Genomic DNA, 25,702 nt, shown 5'->3' on the forward strand with positions numbered 1-25,702 from the left:
GATCTTACACGTGTCACCATCTGGTTCATCTACTTCATCTGCTCACGGGACCCACATGCTCATTCAACTTTCGTCAAAATTTTGAGGCTTTCCTGCGACTCGCTATGTTGCTAGCCAAAAATCCTTGGATTTTTTGACTAGCGAAGGAGGGACTACTAGATTCTTCAACTTTTAGGCAAGTTTCTATTGACATCATCAATCTTTGTTTGCACGTTCCTTCAAAATTTATGCCTTGTCGTCACCTCCATCCCGTCAACCACAGGTCAGTCCCACCAATCGACCAAATGAGTGGGCCTTTACACAAGCCGCAACCTTTCCAAAAGGCTCTTCTCTTTAATACACAAGGTTATGACAATGATTTGTATTTAAAGACTTTAAAAATCATGCCCACGATGAATGTGGGACAAAGGCCCACTGTTATCCCTTTTGTTCTCTACATGAACGACTCCCTTTGGGCAGTTTGTATTGTTTTCATTTTTTATACATAAAAACATATTACAACATTTATCCCCTTCTTATAGTCGGTGCCTTCATTTTGGTGGCTACCCTCTTTCTTTTATGCGAGCCCTGTTGGTGCGAAGCTATTTGTTCTTTACATGTGGCAATTCATCATGGGGCTTCTTTTTTATGTTAAATCTGTGGACCTGTGTCTTTCTTTAGCTACATGTAGAGTCTCCTTCTACTATGTCTGCTACGTGGATCTTCTTGTGCTACCATGGCATGGATTTTCCCCTTTTAATATGGTTCCAGCTTCCTTTTAACTGCGTGAGCTATTTTCTTCTTTTCATAGAACTCTTTGGCTCAGCTACAGAGCTCTTGAACCTTTTTGTGTTTGGTTGCTCATGTGAGCTTCTATTTGAGACATTTGTAGGATTCCCCTTTTCTATTTGCAAGTTCTCTACAATGCATGGTGTTTATCCTATGTTCCAATATGCTCTTTCTAAACATGGGAGTCTCTGCCTAGCGTGAACATGAGGTTCCCTATTATGCTTGGATTGCATTTCAAAATGTGTGGGAAACTCCTTTCTCTGCCTATGGCTATCGGCTTCTTTGTGTGGAGTGCGGACTTTACTTGTTTTATGCATGTAGATCTAATTGAATCCATAGGGTTATTCCTTTGACACCCTTTAACTGTTGTGAGCTGCTACATGCTAAGTTTCCCCTTTAAATTTGAATGCATGGGCTTTGTTCTTTAGAGCCAGCAGCTCCTCTTCCCCTTTTTTAATTGTGTGGCATCTTGCTTTGGGTTTTCTTAGCCGTGTGGGCATATCCTTCCTTTGACTGCCTTGTTTTTCACTAGATTCTTTATGGCTTGCATGAGAGAACTCTGATGCGGGGAGTGAGTTGATTTGTTTATTAGGCTGCGTTGGGTTTCTTTTGCTTTGATTGTTGCATGGGTGCTTCCTTTGCACAGATCCTTTCAACTCTGACCACGACTTTTGATTTACTTCTTTGGCTTTGCATAAGACTCATTTAACATTGGTTTTTACTATTACTACCTTGATCTCACCTATTTCTTAGAGACCCAAATATGAATGCATATTTTACCATAAGTAAAAGACACAAACAACGTGTCTTGTTCATATATTTTCCCCATTTGTATGATCTTTGAATCCATAAATTGGACATGGAGCAGATTTATTGAAATCCGTGCAATATATTGGGTGCCATCTCCATTAAGTTGATTGGTGATGACAATAAGAATAATAACATCATTATATGAAAGCCATTCTATGTGCGGGGTTTTCCCTTTCTTGATGTCTTATGTCTTTGATTTGCCCCTTCTTAACATTTGCTTTACCAATAACACCCATACCATTGAAAATATAAACTTTACTTTTTAACTCAACCGGAAGAGAGATAAATGGACAATTTCAGTCATGCATAACACTTATACGTTCCTAGTTAATTTGATGAAGATTAGTTGGGCCCCAAGGTGGGTCCAACTACAAAATAAAATAAATTTTCATTTCCAGAACACTGGTCCTTCAGATTAATCCAATTGGCATCTTGAACTAATTGAAAACAAAATCCATCACTGAAACAACATTTAAAACTCATTTGATCCTTTTTTGCAACTTGTGAATTTAATGCCAAAGGGTCCCTTGACTGTCTTTGAAAACTGACCCCAACCTCTGACCAAGCTCTGAAGCTTGACCCACTAAATCTCTGTTCTATACTCCTGCACCATATCAAATCTTGTCTCATGAAAAATTCAGGGTCAAAAGATATTCGCCATCAAAGTTGACCTCTCAGAATTACCTGCAAGTAAACACGTGAAAAAACTAATAAACTGGGCTTGGATTTGGCTTTGAAAACTAGGCAAATGGGCACATGGGGAAACAAAAACTAGGACATTGGTTTTTTTTCATGAGGAGAATATGGATATGTGATTTGGGCTCATGATGAATAACTGGGCGCAAATGGTAGATGGTCAAAGTAGGCTACTCAAAATTGCTGACTGGAAACATTGACAAGATAACAATTTTTGCAAATAGAATTGACCTGGAAAATTGATCAAACATATTCTTCATAACTTGAAACTTGAAACATTACAAGTCTCTAATGTTTAAAATTTAGTGCAAAAGGAATTTTAGTATTCAGGTCAATTGGGTCAAAGTTATAGCACGTCAAACAGGGCTTCCTAGAATTATGAACTACACATGCATAAAATAGTAAATGACCAACTTTGAGGGATTCAAGACCTAGTCAAATGGACTCAAAATGACTTGAAATCTAAAACATAGGTTCTTGGATATGGACACTAGACAATCCCAAAGTATTAGGTCATAAAACATTTGTGGGTATGAGATATTCAAATGCAAACATAGCCTCCTATCGCTATTTGACAGTTTGGTGAAAAATGTAGATTTGACATTTGCTCAAAACAGGACTTCGCCAAATGACTCAGAATGACAGTTTATCATCATGAAACATGTAGATGGGTTGAATGGAAGGTGTTAGAAACATTAAACACCTCAGGGGCCTCAAAGGTATAGCCAGGTACACATGCATTTATGGGGCTTGATTTGACTCAAAATTTCAAATAATGCTCAAAATGAGAATGCAATTTTGAGCGCCAATAAGTTGTTCATCAGATGGATTTGAAAAGTACATTCTTCAATGGGGATCTTCATGAGGAGATTTATATGGAGCAGCCACAGGGGTTCATACAAGATGCTACCTTGGTTTACAAATTGAAGAAATCTATCTATGGACTTAAACAAGCTCCAAGAGCTTGGTATGCCAAGATGGATTCTTTTCTTCTCTCAACAAGGTTCACTAGATGTCATTTCAATTAAAATATCTATATTCTTTAGAGGGATGATTCACATTTTCTTCTTGTGCTTTATGTTGATGACTTGATCATTACAGGGAGCACAACATCCATTATTGAAAGTGTCAAGGCTACTTTGCAGGACAAGTTTTTGATGATAGACTTGGGTCTTCTACACTATTTCCTTGGTATCGAGATACATCAGTCTTCATCATGGATCACCTTATCACAATCCAAGTATGCTCTTGATCTACTTGCTTGGTTTTACATGAGTGACTGCAAGGCTACATCTACTCCCTTTCTTTCAGGTGTTAAGTTAGAAATAAAGTTTTTCACTCCACTTCTTGATGTGACTTTGTATAGATAGTTGGTTGGAAGCCTCATCTACTTGACACATATATGCCCTGACATCTCATTTGTAGTTGGCATGGTTTCTCACTTCATGCAAGAGCCGCATGAACTTCATTGGAAGGAAGCCAAAAAAATCTTGCACTATATCCAAGGTACACATACACATGGGATACACTATGAAAATACCACAAGACTTCAATTAGTGGGATATATAGACTCAAACTATGCAAGGGATCTTGATTCTCACAAATCTACTTTAGGATATATGTTTCATCTTGGTTCCAACCCCATTTGTTGGCAGAGTAAAAAGTAGAACACCATTGCTCTCTCATCTATTGAGGCTAAGTATTGAGGAGTTGTGAATGTGGTAACAAAGGCTATTTGGCTATAGCAGATTATGAAGGAGTTTGGTTTTGATCTACCCTGACCCACAGTCATCCATTGTGATAACTAGAGTGCTATTGAAATCTCAAAACATCTAGTCCAACATTAGTGAAAAAAACATATTGAGGTTCATATGCTACATCAGAGAGCTAATTGATGAGTAGGTCATTGCATTGCAGTATTGTCCTACTAAGTAGTAGGTAGCCAACATCTTCACCAAGCCCTTCATGGAGGTCAAGTATATTCATTTGTGAGATCTCTTTGGGGTGAGGGATTTTTCAGCAAGGGGGTCACATGATCCTTCTCTTCTATATTGTACATATCTCTCTTTTTGGAGGAGGGTTTTTCCCATGAGGTTTTCCCTCTTTGTCCATTTTCAGAGATATTTCCTTGCATTTCAGCATTGCATTTGTACTTGGGTACCTAACATGGCCTAGTAACTAGGACCCATTATGCATTTCATCATAGCTTTTGTGAGCTTAAGTGCATTCCCCTAAGTTGCACTTAAGGGGGGTGTTAGTGTAAATAATTATTATTTACACTTTACTTAAGTTTACTTAGGATAAATACATTATTTTATTATTTATTAGGTTAGACACCTAGGAGTTTGCATACTCATATGAGTTGTCTTGTTGACAACACAAGAGTAAGTAACTCTATTTTAGCACATGGTGTCTACAATACTAGAGTTTGCATAATCAATTGAGTTGTCATGTTGACAACACAGTTGTTCACACTCTTAATTAAGCACATGGTGTCTACAACATAATTTTATGTGACACATCTTTGTAGGCTTATCCTCTCATCATCACACTAACTCTTGTGCTCAATGGAGTATAATCCACTCTTGGTGGACATTAGTTGTGAGGTTTATCATATTGCTAACTCCTAGACATTCTAGAAGCATTCTAGAGGCCTTTATATTCAGGCACTCCTAGTGTAGTTGTACATCAATTGAATTTTATATTGTTATTCTGATCATACTATATTGGTCTATTTTGTGCTAGTTGTTGAGCTTCTTGGTCTTGGTGAAAATTCTTACATGGTATTAGAGCTATACCAAATTCTTACAAAGATGTTAGCCTCATGGATACAAAATTTATGGTATCCTGACTTAAGATCAATCTTTGAGAACACTTACACTCCATTCATCTGATTGAACAAGTCACCTATCCTTGGAAAAGGACACCAGTTCTTTATTGTCACCTTATTCAACTACTGGTAGTCAATGCATAAATGTAATGATCCATCTTTTATCTTCACAAAGATGACTGGTGCACCCCACGGGGATACACTAGGATGAATATGACCCTTGGTCAATGATTTCTCCAACTGTAATTTGAGTTCACTAAACTCTTGAGTAGTGATGCAGTAAGGAGTTCATAAAATTGGCTCACCTCCTAGGATGAGATCGATCTAAAAATCAATGTCACACTATGGTGGCATACCTAATATCTTGTTAGGAAGCATGTTTGCATACTCACATAGGAGTGGGTGATCACTAAGTGTCACCATATGATTCTCAACCTCCTCAAGATCACTAACAGAGACTACAAACATCTAACATCCCTTTCATAGACTCCTCTCCAGCTGATTAGCTAAGATCATCGAAAGTGAGACTAGTCTCTAGACCCCTAAAAGCTCCACCTGCCCACCTATGTTGTCAACACAAAGCATTGGCTTATGCCAAAAATTTATATTCACCTAATGGGAAACTAACCAATCCATGCCCAACACAATGTCATATGATCCTAGAGGTAGGATGTGAAGATCTACTATGGTGGTGAAGGTACCCAAGTCCAAAACACATCCACTAACCAAGGAGTCCATAGTCACTTTGGATCCTATGGCTAATTCAACTTACCACCTATTGACCTGATGTGCTACCACTAGCCCACATTGCTAAAAAAGAGATGGTGAAATAAAAGAATCAGAAGTAGCTAAGTCAAATAATATTGAAGGTGAAATACCAAAAAATGTACTTGTAGTCTTGACTATGCTACCTTGGTGCTCAGCTTGATAGTTATCAACTGTCGCAAAGACTCAATGACTTCTACTTGCATCTCCCATGGTAGGCTCTAATCTAGCTGCATCTCTACTAGGTCCTGAAGATGTCTTAATAGGGCATCTCAATAATTTATGGCCAAGATGGATACAAGAGTAACACTCTCATGCAAAACTAGAACTGGGTCCATGTCCACCTTGAGTAGTACTAGAATATGGCACACTTCCTTTGCTAGAATTCTACTGACGACTCTAAGAAGGGCTATCCTGATGAGATTTTTGGCCATGACTCTGCTTTCTTTCCCAAGGCACCTAAATTCTATTCACCCTTAGTTCAATACCCCCATTGAATTTTACGATGAGGACCACCATGAGAGGGTGCTGGGTTTGGCCCTTTCCAGAGGATTGGGGAACCTGTGCATCCTTCCCTGAAGTCCATGCACTATGGCTTTGATATCTTGATATACCAATGAACCCCTTAGCCAAATTGGTCTTTGCAATTTGTGCCTTTTTTATAGCTAGGTTAAGTGTCCTAGGTTGATGCATCCGAACCTCTCTAATGATGGAGTCCTTTAGACCTTAGAAAAAATGCTGAGTAAGGAGTATCTCATCATGATGATAACATGAGTACTACCTAGGTTCAAAGAATTTGATCTTGTACTGATTCATTGACATGTTCCCTTGTCTAATCTAATGGAACTAATCAACATGAGCCTTTTTGAGCTAAGGGGATAGGAACCTCTCATTAAATCTCTCCTCAAAGATCTCCTAGGTGAGATCTGCAATACTGATCTGAAGCTTTTGCCACTCAATGTTCAACCAAATGGATACATAGTCTCTCAGCTACATAACTACACAACAGGCCCTCAAACTGGTTGCATATGAATACATGGAAAATTAATGTTCCATATCCAATAACCAAGTCTCATTCCTAAGGCCACCTCCCTTACCATCATAGAATGATAGTTTAGATTGCTGAAGGGATTTCATAATGTCCAAACGGATGGAATATTCACCATTGCAGTCTCAACCTCTTTGATGGTGTCCTCTTCCACTAGGTGGTGTGTGAGAATGTTCATGCTCATGCTCCCCTTCCTCTCTATGCTCATACATGTGGGAATTTCCATGATGAGATCCCCTCTTCCTGACTATGGTTGCATTGGTTTTCCTCTACACGAGGTCCCAACCAAGCTATGATCTCCTATAGAAAAGGAATCAATGTTCCAATACTACGGTGATCATTATTACCCTATTCTTCCTCACCATCCTGACATTCCTCCTCATGGCGTTCTTCTTCATGGTTATTCCATTGGTTACTACCTTGACCACTAGGTCTACGTGTAGGAGGCATCACTATAAAAGAAACAAGATAAGGTCAGAATCTTAAGTAATAACATAAGAGTCACAAGTATGAACCACAAAAAGATATCAAAATAAGAACATATAATATAGCAATAAATGCACTAAAAATAATAACATAGTAGGATAATAACACATAGATCCCAATGTTGCAACATGGGCTTTGATACCAAATGTAATGCCCCATCCATAGATCCTTGGAACAAGGATAAATTAAAGCCAAGTTTTTTTTTAAAAACAAGCATGGATGTACACAATAATCAACATATAAAGATCACAAAGATTGCAACAGAAGACTAAATAAACATCCAAACACCAACGAATCTCCAAACACCACTATTGACCAAAAATGACAAAGCTATGGAGGTCACAAATGTATTCAAATTAGAAACATCCCAAATTCAAAAGATCCAACATTAGGGTTCAAGAACTCCATAAAGGGTATCCCAATTACCTTTTGAAACTTTTTGATCAATTCAAAAAGCGCCCACTGGTTGCTCGAATAGGTTTTCTCACAAACCCAGGCGATACTTCCAAATAGCCTAGGCTATACTTCACTATTATCGTATAACATTTCTCACATTTCCCTGTGATACTTTCAAGGTCTGGATGATAGAGTTTCTACAGTCATGTGATAATCTTCTAGTATTGTATGATAGTTCTCCAATGGGTGTGCGATACTTTCCAATATCATACGATGGAATTCCTTTGGGTGTGCGATACTTTCTAGTATCATATGACATATTTTCTTTGGTTGTGCGATACTTTCCAGTATTGCTCAATGCCGAAACACTGTCACCTAGGAATGCAAGAAACATCCCAACACACAATTAGAAAGAGAGAATAAAGAGTAAGAACCTCCACACTAGGGAGTATTAGATCCACAAATTGAGGCTTGGACACTCAAACACAAGAGTAGCAAGACAAAAATACAACTAACCATCTAAACCATAACAGTATATGAAAACATGAGGAAAGCAACATCACATTGTACAAAAATAACAAAACTCTTGCACGGTTCCTCCCAAACATAATAACATCATGAGACCTCAAAGGCCCTAACCATCCCCACACATAACATCCCAAACTACCAACTAGATAGTCAGAGCTATCTTATGAGGGTGTCACTAATACAATGTAATAACATCATAAGAACAAGAACATATAACATGCTAAACCAATAAAATAATAGATATTCTAACTAAGCAAATCACATCATCTAACCATATGCCAATAAAATAATAAAGGAATGCATCAAAAAAACTGACATCATCCAAACATGATATCCAAGCATTCCAATTAAAGCATAAATCACAAGGAAACATACTTTGGAAATCTAAAATACTAAGTGAAATTAAGCATCGGTCACACTGGAATAATAGACCGTCTCTATACACTAGTCCCTAGAAGTGGTACAACTAGCTACACTTTCCAACCACATAAAAGATATAGGTTTGTTGAAGTTGATGAAAGATCAACCTCATAGTTCCCAAGAATCACCTGCATGCAAACACTTATTACAGAAAAGGCAAAAAGCTATGGAGGTAGGAATTTCCATATCTATAGATGAGACATTCTTGATGAACAAAAAGATGGATTGCTATTATCAACAATGAATTCTCAATTCTCAATTCTCAATTACTATTTACAATGAGAGATCACCCTTATAAAGGAGATCAAAACCCTAAAAAGGTCTAACCTAGGGTGCATCATAATAATTAATAAAAAAATCAATTATTATATGCCTAAAGTTTAGCTTAAGCAACTAGAGTTAATTAGGAAATATCTATTTTCTCTAACACCCCCCCTTAAGATAAAATTAGGGAGTAGCTAAAAATCTAGAAAATACTACTGAAAGTAGAATTGGGTCCCAAAAAACAAGGCCTGATGAGGTACCCAAGCACAACCAAATCTCTGAAAAGAGGAGAAATAGAGAAAACTTCATGGGAAAAACCCTACTCCAAAAAGAGATGGAAAAGCATGCTAAAAAGAGACTAGTGAAGGACTAAAGAAGCCTCCAAACTAGGGAATGTACCAGAAGATAGGAAAAAAAGATGATCATGTAGAACATCACTGAAGCATGTAGAATCTGTAAAGCTCTATCAAAAAGTAACTACTATTCTTGAAGAACCTCTACTGAAGTAGAACTTGACTAGGTAGAGAAGACTATAATCTACATCGAATCAGGAGGCAAACAAAGGCAAAAAACTAAAGTTGAAGATACAGATGGCTTGAAACAAAATTTTTTAAAGAGATGATCAATTGAACCAATGAAGCATGAGAAATAAAAGAAGAACACCCCCCTAATGTAGACAAGGGTGAGGTGAGAGGCAATTGGAAAAGTGGGCCAAAAGAATTGCATGTCAAGGAACTATGACTATGATGCACAAAATAGTACATATATGTGTGTACTAAGGTGATCAATCTTAGACACATCATGAGGCTAATGTCATGGAAGGGACACTCATTAGACAAAGGAAGATGACAAACAAAGGAAAAACATCAACCCCACATGACACTTTATTAGAGTGGTGCATGTACAATAAGGCACAAGATACAATGAATCCCAAGAATATAATAATCTACATGAGCGTCCTCAGATGACACTTCTCCAATTAGAAGGCAAAATAAGGCAAACAACTAAAATGAAAATATAGATGTAATATGACACTTTATCTCAATGTGTTTGCAAAAATGCATACAAATGATGTCTAAATAGCCTAGAAGAGATATAAGATTGATTCAATAGATAGTACAAGTCATGAAAAATCATCTGAAGTAAAGAAATTGATCCCCAGACTTGAAACAACCAAGTTATCCACCAAAATGCAAAAATTCAAAAAAACCAAAGAGAGATGAACCAAAAGAAGAATCACAAACGAAAATCAACATCACTAGAAAGTTTAGAAAACAAGCTTTCCAACGATATAATGTTTTCAAAAATTAGAGTTCAGATGCTCATGTTATGCTTGTCGTAGTAGAAAAATGAATCCTGATCTTTGACTACCAAAATAGACAATAAAAATACATCAAAACCCAAAAATTCCTACACAATCATCTCCATGTTGGAACTAGCTTTCTAACACTTCTTTCAAATTGAAAAAAGATCGCCATATGCTCAAGATACAACCAAAAAATAACAATAGGTCAAAAATGGACATGAAGGCTTGTAGGTGGGTGATGCAGTGCTAATGACATGCTAAAATCATCATTTCATGGTAAAAAATTTGATGGCCATATGACCATCATTGAAAATAATCCCCCTCGAAAAAAAAGTCTGGTTAAAGGAAAAAGTGCCATTGCCAAAAAAAATCATTTGCTAGAAAAAAGGTTTATTGTCAGAAAAAAGGACCAATGACCATAATAATATCCTAGTGCTAGGAGAAATCCTGGTGACCATTCTTGCTGCCAATAGGGTTTGTTGGGCTAGCATTGGAGGTCATTGGGCAACGCATAACAAGTGGTGGAGGGTAGCGATGATAGAGAGCCATAGGGGGAGGGCACTGTTGGGGTGGTGCTGTAAGGAAGGTTGATAGAGAAGAAGCTGAGCATGACAGAGGGTTGCTACTCAGGAGGCTGTAGGGGCAAGAAGCGAAAGAGCCATGGGAAAGTGCAGGAAGTGGAAGAGCCACCATGGGAAGAGCCAAAACTAGGGCCCAACAACCACCCTCATTCTCGCTTGGTCCCTTTCCACCCACAAATCACTGATGTGGGTAGAGACCCAAAAAATCTAAGTGAAAATACCAGAGCCAATGGTGGAGTCCAATCAAAAAAGCACATAGGCCAGAAATGAAAATCGTGCCTAGATTTGGAAAAAATGCAATTTTTTTTTGCATGTGCTAATTTTATTCCAAAAATAACACCCAAGCACAAGGTGATGAGACATCGTTGTCAACAAGTTTGCCAAAATTTACTTGATACCAAAAAAAATGTGCTAGACATGGATGAATGTGCATGTGATCAAAATTAGCAATTGTATGATGTGTCCAATCAACAATCGTATGACCCCAGGAAAGACCTTTGTTGGCTCCAAGGCATGCATGGAAAAGTGTGAAGATGTGGGATTGCTAAGTTTGATCAAAGGGATACACCAATACTTCTAGGCATGAGGGCCGATGGAGCCAATGTTGCTGAGCAACACCAATTTCAAGAGAGCTAGGTGGTGATCCCAACAATAACAACTATGGGATAGAGTACTGGTCTACTTGTGCAAGGCCCACGTATTTCAAAAGATCCCCCTCATGTGTAAACAAATCATTAGCAAACACATGCACAGATTTAATCCAAAATCAATGAGTGCCTTTTCATAAATATTTGGAATAAACCCACAAATATTTTGATAAATATTACTACCTCGATTTGCATACCTAGGTTAAAATGACCTGGGTGTAATTTTTTTTGCCTCAGATTTCAATAGCACCTAAATGGGATGTATTTTATACTAAAATGAGGGTTTTCATGCACTCTGAGCTCAACAATGATGTCTAGTTTTTCTCAAAGTGCCTTAAAAATTAGTGACCCCCCCAGATCTAATAAAAAATCCTTTAAAAGCTTAGATCTGAAAACCAATGTCAAATCTCTCAGAAATAGAATAGGGGCAGGATGATCTAGAGCTCTGATACCATGTTGAAGTTGATGAAAGATCAACCTTATAGCTCCCAAGAATCACTTGCATGCAAACACTTATCATAGGAGAGAGAAACAAAAAGCTATGGCGGTAGGTATTGCCAAATCCATAGATGAGACATTCTTGATGAGAAAAATGATGGATTGCTATTATCAACAGGGAATTCTCAATTCTCAATTCTCAATTAATGTCTACAATGAGAGATCATCCTTATAAAGGAGATCAAAACCCTAAAAAGGTCTAGCTTAGGTTGCATCATAATAATTAATTATTGTATGCCTAAATTTTAGCTTAGGCAACTAGAGTTAATTAGGAAATATTTAATTACTCTAATGAGGTCCACTCCTACTGTGCTAATGGAGATAATGATCCAACCACAAACACACATAAATCAAACATCCATGGCTAACACTCACGCCAACCAATCAAGAGGATTGCAACCAAGATCATGATACAATGCAAGTGGACCAGGTCTTGGTCAAACACTCTATGGGTCAACTATGTAGGGGCTTGCTAGATGGTAAGTAGCTTGGCATTAGGTAGCCCAAGCTAGTGTTGGAAGCTCTAATTCCCCTAGGGAGGAGCACAATCTAGTGTCTTCAAACTTAACAGAGTGCTCACACAACATTTTATTATCTTAAATTTATTACCTAGTTAATTTATTTTGTTATCACTTGTTTAGAACTTATTCATGCTAACCCTCTAGGAAATAGTCACCAAGGTTGTGAGAGAAGCCCCTCCATGCTACCCTACATACCCATACTCATCACATGATGAGTGCCCATAGGCATGCATATTCCCAACCCAACCCTAATGAACATAACTCTAAATATAACTAGAAGTTATGGCCTTGCAAGGCACCTAACAAATGCATGCACATGTGCTCACGTGTGGGTGCACCACCATCAAAAAGATCATAAAATAAAGGATGGATCAGAACACAAGTGAAATAACACTCAATTGAACACAAGCTTAGGAGTACAAATGTGACACACATCCCAATGCAAAATAATAGTGCAATAGTGGTTTGACTGACATCCTACAGATAATCCAAGTCTACGACCAACATCATGCCAAAAAAATTGAGAAAATTGAGTGGCACACAAATCAAGGTGAAAACCTCCCAAAAACCAACATTGAGGAAAATCAACAAAAATAAAACCCATTCACCCCAAGAATGAATAAGCCATAAAAATCCAATAAAAATTAGGTTCAGACACTATATGCACAAATGACCAGCATAACAGTGTGAAACCCAAACCCTCATCCTGAAAATTAGGGAAATGTTCATACTCGACCAACTAGGCAGAACCAACAATAAAAAATAGAAGGGAAAACTAGTTCTCAACCTCCCAACATACAACTACCAGAAACATAAGTAGAAACAAAGATGAAATGTAAAAATGGGATAGCCCTACTTGATAGCCAAAAGAACAGAAACATGAACAAGCACAATAAAATAAATATCTCGTAGAAGGTGCCAAAAGTCACAAAAATCCAAGGTCTCCCCGAGCTAGATCCAATGAGATTGATCTCACAAAGATCCCACGTCTATAGCTCCTACAATGAATAGAAACACAATCCTATAGAAGAGGATTTGGAAAAAAGCACAGACACATACAAAGGTCTAATCACATAATGCAAATGAGTTTGAATTTAATTAATCACTCAAAGGTTTAATTTAAAAAATTAAATAAGATACATCGACCATACATGGATGACATTGGTAAAATATGAATAATTAAATCACTAACTCCATGTGCCACTACCAGGGATATAAATCCTACACATTAAAATACACGATCAAGTGCAATTACATATAATAACATAGCTAAAGCAATAAATACATTAAATAACCTAATTTAACCATTTATTTAATTATACTAAAATAATCCATTTACATTACTCACATTCACATAAAGCATCACAAAGAAAGAATCAAGTAAAAAACCATAGCATTAAATCCAACATATAAATGAAATCAGAGGATATGTTCAAATACCAAATAACCAAATATCATCATAAAACATACTATCATCTCAAAAGGCATCATCATGTAGATATGATCAACTAAAAAACATAGTAATCTAACATCTATGTTACTAGAAATCAAAGTATAACATTTGACCATTAAGTGATCTCAAATGTGAAAATAACATGAGTAACAAGTGTCTCTCAGATCAAAATATAACAAGGTACAAACTGCAAACATGAGAGGCACTGCAAAAAATAAGAAAGGATATTTTGTATATGACATTGGATGCTTAAATGATGTATGGGTCCTATAGGAAGATGGTAATCCATACGTAGGTGGGTATTTCTGTAAGCATTGGTTAAAAATGTGACATCTTATATGTATCTTTAAATATTTAAAAGTTGATAACTTGATACATTGGATATTATTAGTAGGGGAATTCTGGCTTGGGCCATGTATTTTCCCTGATTTTACCCAAGCCACAGCTCGAAAGTGGTGGTTGAAATTAGTTAGCAGTTTTGTTTCAAATGTTGTTGATAGTATATGGAATGATATGAATGAACATGCTATTTTTAAGGTAAATTGGAGAGAGAGTCATGAAGTACATTTAGTTCTCACTGTAGTAACTATGATTATTTTTACAATTTTAGGTTGTTAACTTATAAGGCAACAAAAAATGAGAATAATGGAGATTGTTGTTCGAGTTAATTACTTTGGAAAGTGTGATGCTATATAGACTGTGATAAAAACCATGCCTGGAAGTAACATCCACAGAGGGGATAAAGAATTGGGTGGATAGTAGAATAATTCTAACTACCACAATGCAATGTGTAATGTTGATACAAAGTACTCTTGTATAAACTATTCTAATATTATTTTGGAAAGGCCTCAAGAAGGTTCTATCATATTTAGTTATTTTTGGTTGGTTATGGTAGGTATATGGCACATTGATGACAAGGTCTACATTTGAAGGAATGCTACTAGCAAGTCCCAACTGACAACCCTTTGTTTTAACCAAAGTTGGATACATAGGTAGTCAAAGACATGTTGAAACATGGACATGAGATAATCTTTCAACTTGGGAACACCTACATATGAGTATTGCCATCTCCTTGAATCTGATATGTGTCTTTAGTTTCATCTCAATTGCACAATACTCTATTGTTTAAATAGATACGATTGAACTTCAAATGATTATAAGTCATTGTTCTCTCAAATGGGAAAAACAAACAAGAAGTGAATACTTTGACAAGGTTTTTGATACATGAAACTATTAACTATGCAAGGAAGTTGCTTAAAAAGGCCAGAAATCCATAGACATGGAGATGCAAGCTAAGTATATCCAAGGAAATGTTTTAGGATGTAAGATGAATGCAATAAGAGGGCTAGTTGTAGATTTGTTATGAAATATGCTATACAGGCTTCTGCAAAAGTAGATATGAAAAGATCATTAAGCATCCATTTTATCTTATTGGTGTAGGATAAAAATACTTTTTCAGTTTTGACTTCCTGTAAATATCTCAAAACAATTTTTATTAGATTTTGTGCACTTCAATGCAAAGCACCCCTAGAAGAAAACACATTAATGATACCTACATGCATGCATTTAGGTAATCCTGTTAAGAATTGATCCAAAGAATGATAGATGATATTGAAAATCTATTTGAAAGGATAGGAAATCAAAAAATCACAAAGTACCATTAATTTCTCTAGTGAAGGAAGTTGTAAAGTTAGTACTCTATATCTTTACATTCAGGAAATTTGTGATGGATGCTTGTGTTTGTGGCTTAAATCTTCTTCTTTATCTATCTTTCTTTAGTTATAAGACTAGCATGCATCTAGCAGTACTAAAATGGTAATGTGTAACTATGAAGTATTAGACTAGAGAAGGTTCAAGGAAATTAGCTATAGTCCAAATGTGTGATTGTTTGTAGTCACATTTTGGACAGATTTTTTTCTATTACACATTACTGTGAAAGAAGTAATTATAAGCATTTCAAACTTGTGTTATAATATCATTGTCTAAATGCTTGAGGAATGTATATTATGATTACTGAGGTAGAGTTTTTCTTGTTTTTTTAGAAGATGAAGATTGCTTTTTTTCATTTTCTTTCCTCTTGACTATGTTTTCCTACTATATACCATATTTTTTCTTATGTGCACCATTGAGCCTTTGACAATGGTGGAGGTCTTGAGTGCAATAGTCAGCTTATAAATTAAATTCTATAAAATCAATTTTAACTCAACACTTCCATTTGTTTATTTAGATTATATTTGGGAGTCTATTTGAGGTCTCTACCCTCTGGATCTCTACCTTGGGATTCTCTTCCCTATGTTTCTTCCTTGGAAAAGGCCTATCAACCTTCTAAAGCTTCACTTCAACTCTTTCCTAATGGCAAGAAAATCTATCTAGTCTTCGAGAGCGAGGTAATCACAAGAAGGTTTCAGCAATTAACTGAGGAACTAAATCAATCTCTAGATACCTTGCCCAATAATTTACTAATTTTTTTTGATGAATTTAAAGAATGGGTTGAAGTAATGCACTCCAATTAAAGAGATCCTAGGGGAGAGATGATACACAAGATATTGAAATTTTCATGGATATTATGATTCCCTTTCACATAAGGATAGTAGAAATGCAGATTTCACTATTCTATAAAGGCTAGAAGACATACTTTAGCTATCTACGATTCTTGATTTAGCAACAGAGTCAAGAGCACTGAAAAATATCAATAAAGAAAGAGGTAGTGATATGGGTAAAACTACTGAACATGTAGTAACATGGGTGAAACTATTGAACATGTAGTGAAATTGTTATCATCAAGTGATGCAAAGATTTAGGAGCATGTAGTGACTACCCTTCTAAATTTATCTATTCATAGTAGTAACAAATGATCGATTGTTCAAGAAGGAGCCATTAGTTATGTAATAGGAGTCTTAAAACATGGTAGTACATAAGAAAGATAAAATGTTTTTGTTACTCTTTTTAGCCTATCTATCATGGACAAGAACAAGATTTTAATTGGAGCCTCTGGAGCCATCCCTCCTTTGGTTGATATACTATGTAATGGAACACCAAGAGGGAAAAAATATGTTGCTACTACACTTTTCAATTTATCAAGAAAACAAACCTAGGGTTGTTCAGATTGGAGTTGTCCTTTTTCTAATGACATTTCTTGTTGACCAAAACATTGAAATGATGGATGAGGCTCTTTCTATTCTCACAATACTTACTATTCATCAAGAAGGTAGGATTACTATTACAAGGAAAATGTTGTATGAATTCTTGTTGATTTGATTCATTTAGCCTTGGCTTGTAAAAATGTTGCTATATTTCTTGCCTTGGCTATAAATGACTCCTTACATCTATAGATAACATTGCAAGTTGGTGTATTGTTGAAATAGAACTACTAGAGCTTGATGAAAGGCAACCACTCTTCTAGATCTCATGAGTAAACATTAACATGTTCCATAAGTTTGACTTTGTGTTATTTTGTTCCCATTATACACAAATAGATGAGATCATATTGGATGTTAAAACCTCATGCTCCATTTGTAATTTGGTATCATTTGTTACTACTAAATGAGCAAAGATTATTTTACTATTTAGACTATTTAGACTAAATGTGCAAACCCATTACAATATTACTATTTAGACTATTTACCATTATGAGATTACGAACAAGAATGGAAATTAAAAATCCTAGTACTTGTCAAAATGTCAGGTTCCAATTACATCAAACTCATCTATAAAGATGGCACAAGGAGATTTCTCTTTTGCAAGCTGAAATGTATCTTGAACAAGTTTTGCACCATCTCTAATAAACACCTAAATTGCAAATGTGTAGGAAAGAATTAACATTAACCACTCTTATAAAGAAAATGTAGATTGAGGAGTTTTATGTAACTAAAAACATCATTACTTTTGGTTACAATGAGAATCATTAGTATAAATCATACCTCATCGTGACAAATAAAGCCAAATGCATTCTACTTGACTTCAAGAAACTGTCATAAAAAAGTACAAACTTAAACTCATTTTTCATGTTTACTTTAAATTCAAACCTTAAAATTGTCCAGTATATTGTATTAGATGTACTTGGGAAATTTTTAGTGGAAGACAAAGAATGCCAACAAACAAAGCTATGTAGAGAAGTACAACCTATGCAAAAGAGTCACAACCATCAACAATATAGAACCTCAAGAATACAAAATCTCACCCAACAAATAGAGGTATCTTGTTCAAGTGTTTGGAACTCATGAAATGTAATGTTGGTTGATTAGGGTCCCAAATGTCAAAGTTGCTAAGTTGTCAAGAAGTTGCTTAAATGGGTCTAGGGGACAAAAAGAGACATATTGGTTACCAGGGGGCCAAATATGCCTAAACACTTTTATTGAACTTGTTTGGTTCCATTCAAAAAGGTTTTAAGGGTCTAGAAGACAAAAACACAAAAATTGCAATGTGGTAAGAAACTTTTAAAAGTTGCTCTGCAACATTTTAATGTAATATTTTAGTTATGACATTGAAGGAAGGCAATATGGTTGGTTTAACTAAATGCATGCCTTAGGAGGTCCTATAAGACCTGAAAGAAGACAAATCTACTAGTTGGATTTTAGATACTTGGCTAGGGAATCACAATACTGATATGAAGAGTTTGGGGGGTTGATGGTAGATGATAGTTAACAAGGCCAACCACGTGAAGGTGGAAGCTCATCTAGTTTATTAATGGTGCCATTTTTTATTTTTTGAATGACCACCTTTATAGCTCTTAACACAATGAACGTATATGCAATTTCACACTATTTTATAGTGGTCAGATTTAATCTTTTATCCTTATCCAAAAGAAATAATATACCATATTAATTGATCAGAGCATCATAGTCATAGCTTGTAGTAATAAAGGGGCCTCTGTTATATGACCAAAGTTGGTTCCTCCATGATACTGCAAATTGTGAAACTCAAGTATTAATTCTACATATGATATTGATGAAAGAGTTCTAAATTGTTAATGTTGTATGCTCCAATAGGTATCTCACATCATTATTACAAATTTTAATTGTTTTTGATAAAAAAATGACTTTCTTCCACAAATTTTTTTTTATAGCCACAAATTCCTCTGACATGCACAACCAATTGATACCATATAATAATTTTGCATAGTGCCACCCTTTTGAAAGAAGTGTGCAACACTAAATGCTTGAAACTTGTAAATTAAATCACTAATACATGTTAAAAAAGTGTTCTACCTAATATATTTTAAAGATGTAATATACCTATATATGGATCATAAATGGAAACGAACAACTTATACACCGATTATCTAAAGAAACATGTTTTGGAGTTGAAAATCAATCTATACGTACTAGCCAATCCAATTTTCTATCCAAATTTTTGACTTTTTTTAAGAATTGGGAGTAAATCCGTCACAATAAAAACCATTACAAGTATTTATCTTCAATCAAAATATACCACCGTATTACTTTTATAACCAAATACAACTTTTTATATCTTACAATTAAAGTTCAAAATTAATTGGATTTGATTTATGTGGTTCAATGTGAAATTGCTTAGGTGGATGGCTTCATAAAACCTTTATCTAAAGGTCCTAACATTATAATTTTACATAAATGAAATTCTAAAAGTGAAAATGAATTTGAAGAAGTGAAACAAAACTCACAACTGGATTAGGAGAATCTTTTTGTTTGCACATTACCTAAGGGACACTTGTATTTTGTCCAACAACCATAGATGTTGCTTATTTGACATATGATTTTCCAAATTCTCCATAATAGAATTCATCTATTTGATACTCATTTTCAATCTACAATTATAGTAAGCATGTGGACTTAACATGATCAAGGCACTCTTCTTCTCAAGAAATTTTTATCTAGAGATTAGAAGGTAACTTGTATATTGCAAAGGTTTAAGATAAATGGGTATGCTATTGCAAAGTTTTAAACTATGAAAGGTAAACATATACAAGTATGAGACAAGCATAATATTGTGCAAACCTTATGTTCGATAATTAAAGAGGCTAGAAAATCCCCTTTTAAGTTGACTATGAAAAACATTTTTGGTCATTATTGTTTCTATATTGTCATGTAGCACCTAGCCCTTCAAATTTCTAAATATAAATGTTGCACTTAGTTGTTCTTAGTTATACATGATTTAGTATATTTCATATCTATTAAGAGTTGGACATACATCTTGAAGACAATGGATATAGTCATATTCCAATAAAGACAATCCACCCTATCTATTTTATTGTGACAATTACAATGTGATTTTTCACATAGTAGTTAGGTTCTTGCTTCTTTATTTTACTCAACACTTCTTTGTTCATACCTATACCATAGAGTATCATCCCATCATTCTAGACCTAAGACCTACAAAGAATGAAATTGATTAATTAATGAAGGTATATTAGTTTGAGCTTCACTTGGTTTCAAGAATACTTTAATATTCTCTACTTAACAAGGCCAACCATGTGAAGGTGGAATCTCATTTGGTCTCACCCTATTGTCAACTCGTTGCATGCCCAAAAGTAGTATATATTAATAAGATTATAAACACAAATTAATTTTTTATTATCTTTCATTGTCCTCAAAATATAGAATTATATGACACACAAAATGTTTATTATCTTAAACTTTACTTTGAAATGATATTTTAATAATTATATATATAATTTCCACATTTTTTTTTTCCAAACATCATGCCAATTCTTCCAAAAAAAAGTAAGGCACAATGTTCTAATATTATAATCATTAGAAACCAAATTTAACAAATATACCCCCCAGAAATAGTTTCAAACATGTTCAACATATTATGGATATGTAAGTAAATAAGTATAAAAAAGAGAACAATTTCAATTCTCTCTATAACTATCTTAAATTGGTGCAGGGCACCTAGTCCTATCCTTCTTAAAGAGTTTTGGTTTTCTTTGTTTGTGATGTAATAAGGATGTGATGTGTTAACACCATCCATTTTGTGTGGTCAAGGTTCTCTGTGGTCACTTTATAAGCCAAGAGAGTCCTTAGTCCACAAGGTTGAGTTTTCTTGGTTTTTGAGTGTTTTGGCGTTCAAGAATGGAAAACATGTTTGTTTCACCTTAGACATGCATTTACTATCATTCCTAAAGGTTTGGGATTAGTTGGTGTCCATTAGGATAAAAAATGCAAAAAGTTGTCATATTTGACAAGAAATTACAAATATGCAAAAATGCAATTTTGGAAAAGTCGTCAAAAATGTCTTTTTGGCCTCCCAATGTTCATAACCATCAAAAGTTGGTTTGAACTGATTAGAGTGTTTTTTGTAGTTTCTTGTATTGCTGGAGTGAAACTGATTATTTCTGTGTGGGGAAAAGTGAGGATTGTATCTAAACTTGCCAAGTCCATCCCAAGAAGCCTTGAAACCACAATCTCATCCTTGTTTGGAGAGAAGTCACTAGGAGAGACTTAGTCTACAAGTAGGCTAAAGGCCACAAATTTGATATGTAGGTAGTCAACCTTTAGATGGAAGGTTGGGTGATTGGAACGATGTAAAATCCTTTTTTTAAATTAGTATAGTAAGGATATTGAGACTCATAGTGCCTTGAAGGGAAGTAGGATCTAATAAGTGAATTAGAATCTTGAAGAAGGAAGAGTAGAAGTTTGATTTGATAGTGCATCAACAATTTAATCCACATTTGAACTTTGGATTGGGGAAAAGCTCTATTGTGTAACTCTTCATCATAAATGCCTAAGAAGGAAAATCACAAGAAAGTTGTTATCTTGAAACACACTGATGCAGGAGCACCAAGGTCAAAGGTAGGAGCCATGGAGTGCACCAAGTCACTAAAGGATCCTTGGGAGGAGTGGAAGATAAATCACCTTCAAAGGTCATTAAAACTTGTAATAAGACCAAGCATGGTCAAGGAATGTTATTTGGATCATGTATTGATCCTATTGTAATCCAATCTTGATTGTAAGCCTTAAAGGCATTGTTAAGCCTAAAAGGTACCTAGGGGTCACTAGGAATGGATTAAGGATTGATCCTAGGTTAAAGGATTGGGAAGATGAGCTATAAGGGTCTATAATGATGTAATAAGGCCTTTAAAACCTTTAAATTATGTTAAAAGCACTAAGAGTGCAATAATTTGTAAATTGCCTATATTTGCAATATAAGCCAAACATGAGCTTGGATGGGGTTAGTAGTAAGGCTTATAGGATAAGTTTGGTTTCAAATGTTATCATTAAACCTTTTAGAATTATTTAGATTGGGTTTGGATGTTGTGTTTTCAAGTTGACAACTTTTTTTGTCAACTTGATAGCAAATTAATTGTTTATGTTATTAACAGTTAGTTAAGGCTGTTTAGGGATGGACAATTAGAGAAGTTGGTTGAAGGTTGGTATCAGGTTATTAAGAAAAGAATGGTTTTTTTTAGTGGGGATTTATGAGAGGATAAAGAGAGAGGGTATTGGGGAGATGAAAGGGATTGAGTTTGTAATAGTTTTGATGAATAAAATTGAATTTCTCTGCAATTCTAGAGTATACTATCCATGGGTATAGTTGGAAAAAACTAGTAATTTCAAATGGTTGAACAAATGAAGTTGTCATTGGGTAATGATATAAAAAAGGTCCCTTGTGATTTTTAATTTTTTTTATGTAATAATTTCATTTTTTAGAGTGCTATTAGGATATGGGAACCATATTGGTATTCAAGAACAACAACTAGCATTGTAGGCACAATTAGTGATTAAAGGTTGAAACCCCTTAATATGCAAGGGCACTCCCACCTCTATGTTAACTATGGTTTTTTGGGAGATTACTTAGATACATTTTATGTATTATGTGTGGTTTTGAATGCAGGGAAGGTGAGAAGAAACAATGACATGCCTAGTGAACACATACAATGGAGAGTGCACTTGATAAGCACCAATCATGGCTAGAAGTGACCCGATGAATGGGGGGAATAGATGATAGTTGAAATGGTCTAAATGGATGTAGGGGAAGGTGTTAGAACATGTAGTGTGGTTGTGAGTTATAGGGAAGAGTGATTTCTCAAAAGCCCTTGGTTTCTAGCCCAAAAAGTGAGGGTTTATGAATGAGTGTAAAAGGATGAGTATGGAAAAAATAATTTGAAAATTTGTGTCCTTTGATCCTTTACCAATACTATTTAGGTTCGTGGAGTCCTAGAGATAAGTGGATATAAGGGTTGCTTTGTTAGGAGAGGGCTAATTAGGCCTAGGAGAAGAACTAGAGGGTGATGGAAGTCTTCACTAGTAAAATGATGAAGGTATAGGATTGAGATGAATTTAGTAACTCTAAAAATGGTATTAGAAAAATGTAAAAGCCTTGCTAGGTTGTTTGGAGAGCTTGTGAGAGATTTGTTGATTTTAGGGTGTAAAGGGCTATTAGACAAGCTTAGAGGCTAAACAGGAGTAATGGTGAAACTTGAGTGGATTGGAGTGAATGGAAAGTTGGAACATGGTAAATAAATCATGTTGAGATGATATATGGTGTTGGGATCAAGGTATGAATTCTAGTTGAAGTTTTGGCATGGTGGAGGCACTAGGTGCACTAGGTGACCTAGGATGGAGTTGGTGCTAGAAGGCATTGGAACAAGGAAACAAGGAAGTGAACTTGAGTAGTATGGTCGTGGGAGTGATTTAAAAATTCAAATAACTCTACTAGTTTGTTGAGTGATGTTAACTCCTTGAGTTGATTCCAAGTTTCTTGTTGAATCCTTGAGTTGAGTTGGTCTCCTTAAGGGGATAGTAGAGGACTCTACATCGAACACCCTCTCACAACTGTATTCAATCAAAAAAAAATTACATGTGAAGTAACAAGATGAAATATCTTTAAAAAATTTTGAAAAGACATTTTTATGTCAGACTATATTGAATACAAGACTTCTCACAATCAATCAATTTGAACAAAGAAGACACTTTTATGTCTGAGTTTGTTGAGCCTTGAATTGGTCAAATATACATTTGAAATTCAAGGACTTTGTTCAAGCAGGTGGTGAACATGTATGTACAAGAGGACACAAATGTTTGTTCTATATAACCATGTTTCTTGATACATTTCTTAAGTATATTTTTTACTACCTAGTACTTCCAATAGCTTTTATGATTCAATAAGATTTTATTAGATAGAGTGAAGAATGTGTGAAAATGAAACAAAAATCCATTTCTTCCATGGTTATTAGTGAGCTATCCCAACGTAGAACCTTATTCTAAGGAGGAAAAGAGAAAATTTGAATGAAACTATAGGATATTAAGCTAGTGAAATTGCTTATGAAGAAGTCTTCTCCAATCCAATAAGACTTGGTGTTTAGCTATGAGAGATATGGAAGAGTCCCCATAGTTTAGTTGGTGGCCAAGGATGATTATAAACTCATTTGGGAAGAGTTAAAATGATTTATCATAGCTGATTTAAGACTAAACTACTATATTCTTCCCTATCTTTGACAAGCATCTCAATAATATATGACAAATAGTTAAAATGATTTATCATAACTAATTAAATTAAATTTAATCTTATATATATATATATATATAAATAAATAAATAAATAAATCAATAAATCAATAAATAGATATATATGTATGTATGTATGTATGTTTGTATGTATGTATGTATGTATGTATGTATGTATATGTATGTATATGTATGTATGTATGTATGTATGTATGTATGTATGTATGTATGTATTGGAATAACAACATTTATACCACTAGATCATGAAAAAGTATATCAAATTATGTGAAAAGGAATAGAAAAATATTGAAAGAATATATGAACATGTTATTTGGAAAGGGTATCCATAGCTATTAAATAGCTAATTTCATGTACTCTTAAGTTTTTTCCCTTTAATTCATGTAATATGATATGATATATCTATTATATGTGTTCATCTTTTCTTATAATCAACTATTGAGACATATGTTGGTAGTAGATTGTTATTGAAGTTGTTAGTTTTGAATGTAATTTCTATGTTCAACATGAAGAAATGTGAGATGATGTGGTGTATCCATAATAATTCATGTTGGTAGTCAATATTTTTAATACAAATGATATTTTATTTCTTGATTTACTTGATCATGTGATTTGGATATATCTCATCATTCAAGACTTTTTCTTCAATTCATATGAAATGTTGTAATCTGTCCATTGTATTTGTTCCCTTTCCCTTTAATGGTCTCTCTTTTCAAAAATGATGACACCTGTTATTGGTCATTATTTTCAATCAAGTTGTGATGCAAATAACCTTAACGTTCTACTTTCTTTGACTTACTTGTGAATTGGATGCATTTCATATTTTGCTTCTATTAACATGACATGGCATGATATCATATATCTATTGTATTTGTTCTCCCTTTTCTTATAATCAACTCTTGTGAAAGAGTCAATTCATTAAAGAAAATTAGTGATGGAGGCAAAGACAGTGGCAGGGGCAAACACACTTTGTGTCAATTCATGGAGGATGTCATGGAGCTTGGTGTTGGTACAAACTTCTCCCTATCCTAAGAAAGGCATGCCATGATGCCAATACAATAGATCTTGCCTCTTGTGGAATTTACCCAACGATAGTAATGAAGTATTACTTCTTGTAATTCTAATTTCTTTATCTTGAGAGCTTGTGATTGGAATCCACTTTGGAAAATCAAAGCACTCAATGTTGTAGAGTCTCTTTTAATTTTGAATTACCAAGTCATTCTTATTGCAATCTATAAAAAAT

General features: G+C 34.9%; 2 pseudogenes; both read left to right on the top strand.

Moving 5' to 3' along the window:
• LOC149537104 (U-box domain-containing protein 15-like) overlaps nt 1-16,750 on the top strand; it is a 52,358-nt pseudogene extending 35,608 nt beyond the window's left edge.
• Nucleotides 16,751-16,758: 8 nt separating this feature from the next.
• LOC149537105 (uncharacterized) lies at nt 16,759-17,452 on the top strand (annotated as a pseudogene).
• The last annotated feature ends 8,250 nt before the right edge of the window (nt 17,453-25,702 follow it).

The sequence above is a fragment of the Cupressus sempervirens genome, chromosome 10, assembly GCF_028749045.1.
Source record: "Cupressus sempervirens isolate cs-2001-9-10 chromosome 10, ASM2874904v1, whole genome shotgun sequence".
In the NCBI taxonomy this organism is placed as follows: domain Eukaryota; kingdom Viridiplantae; phylum Streptophyta; class Pinopsida; order Cupressales; family Cupressaceae; genus Cupressus; species Cupressus sempervirens.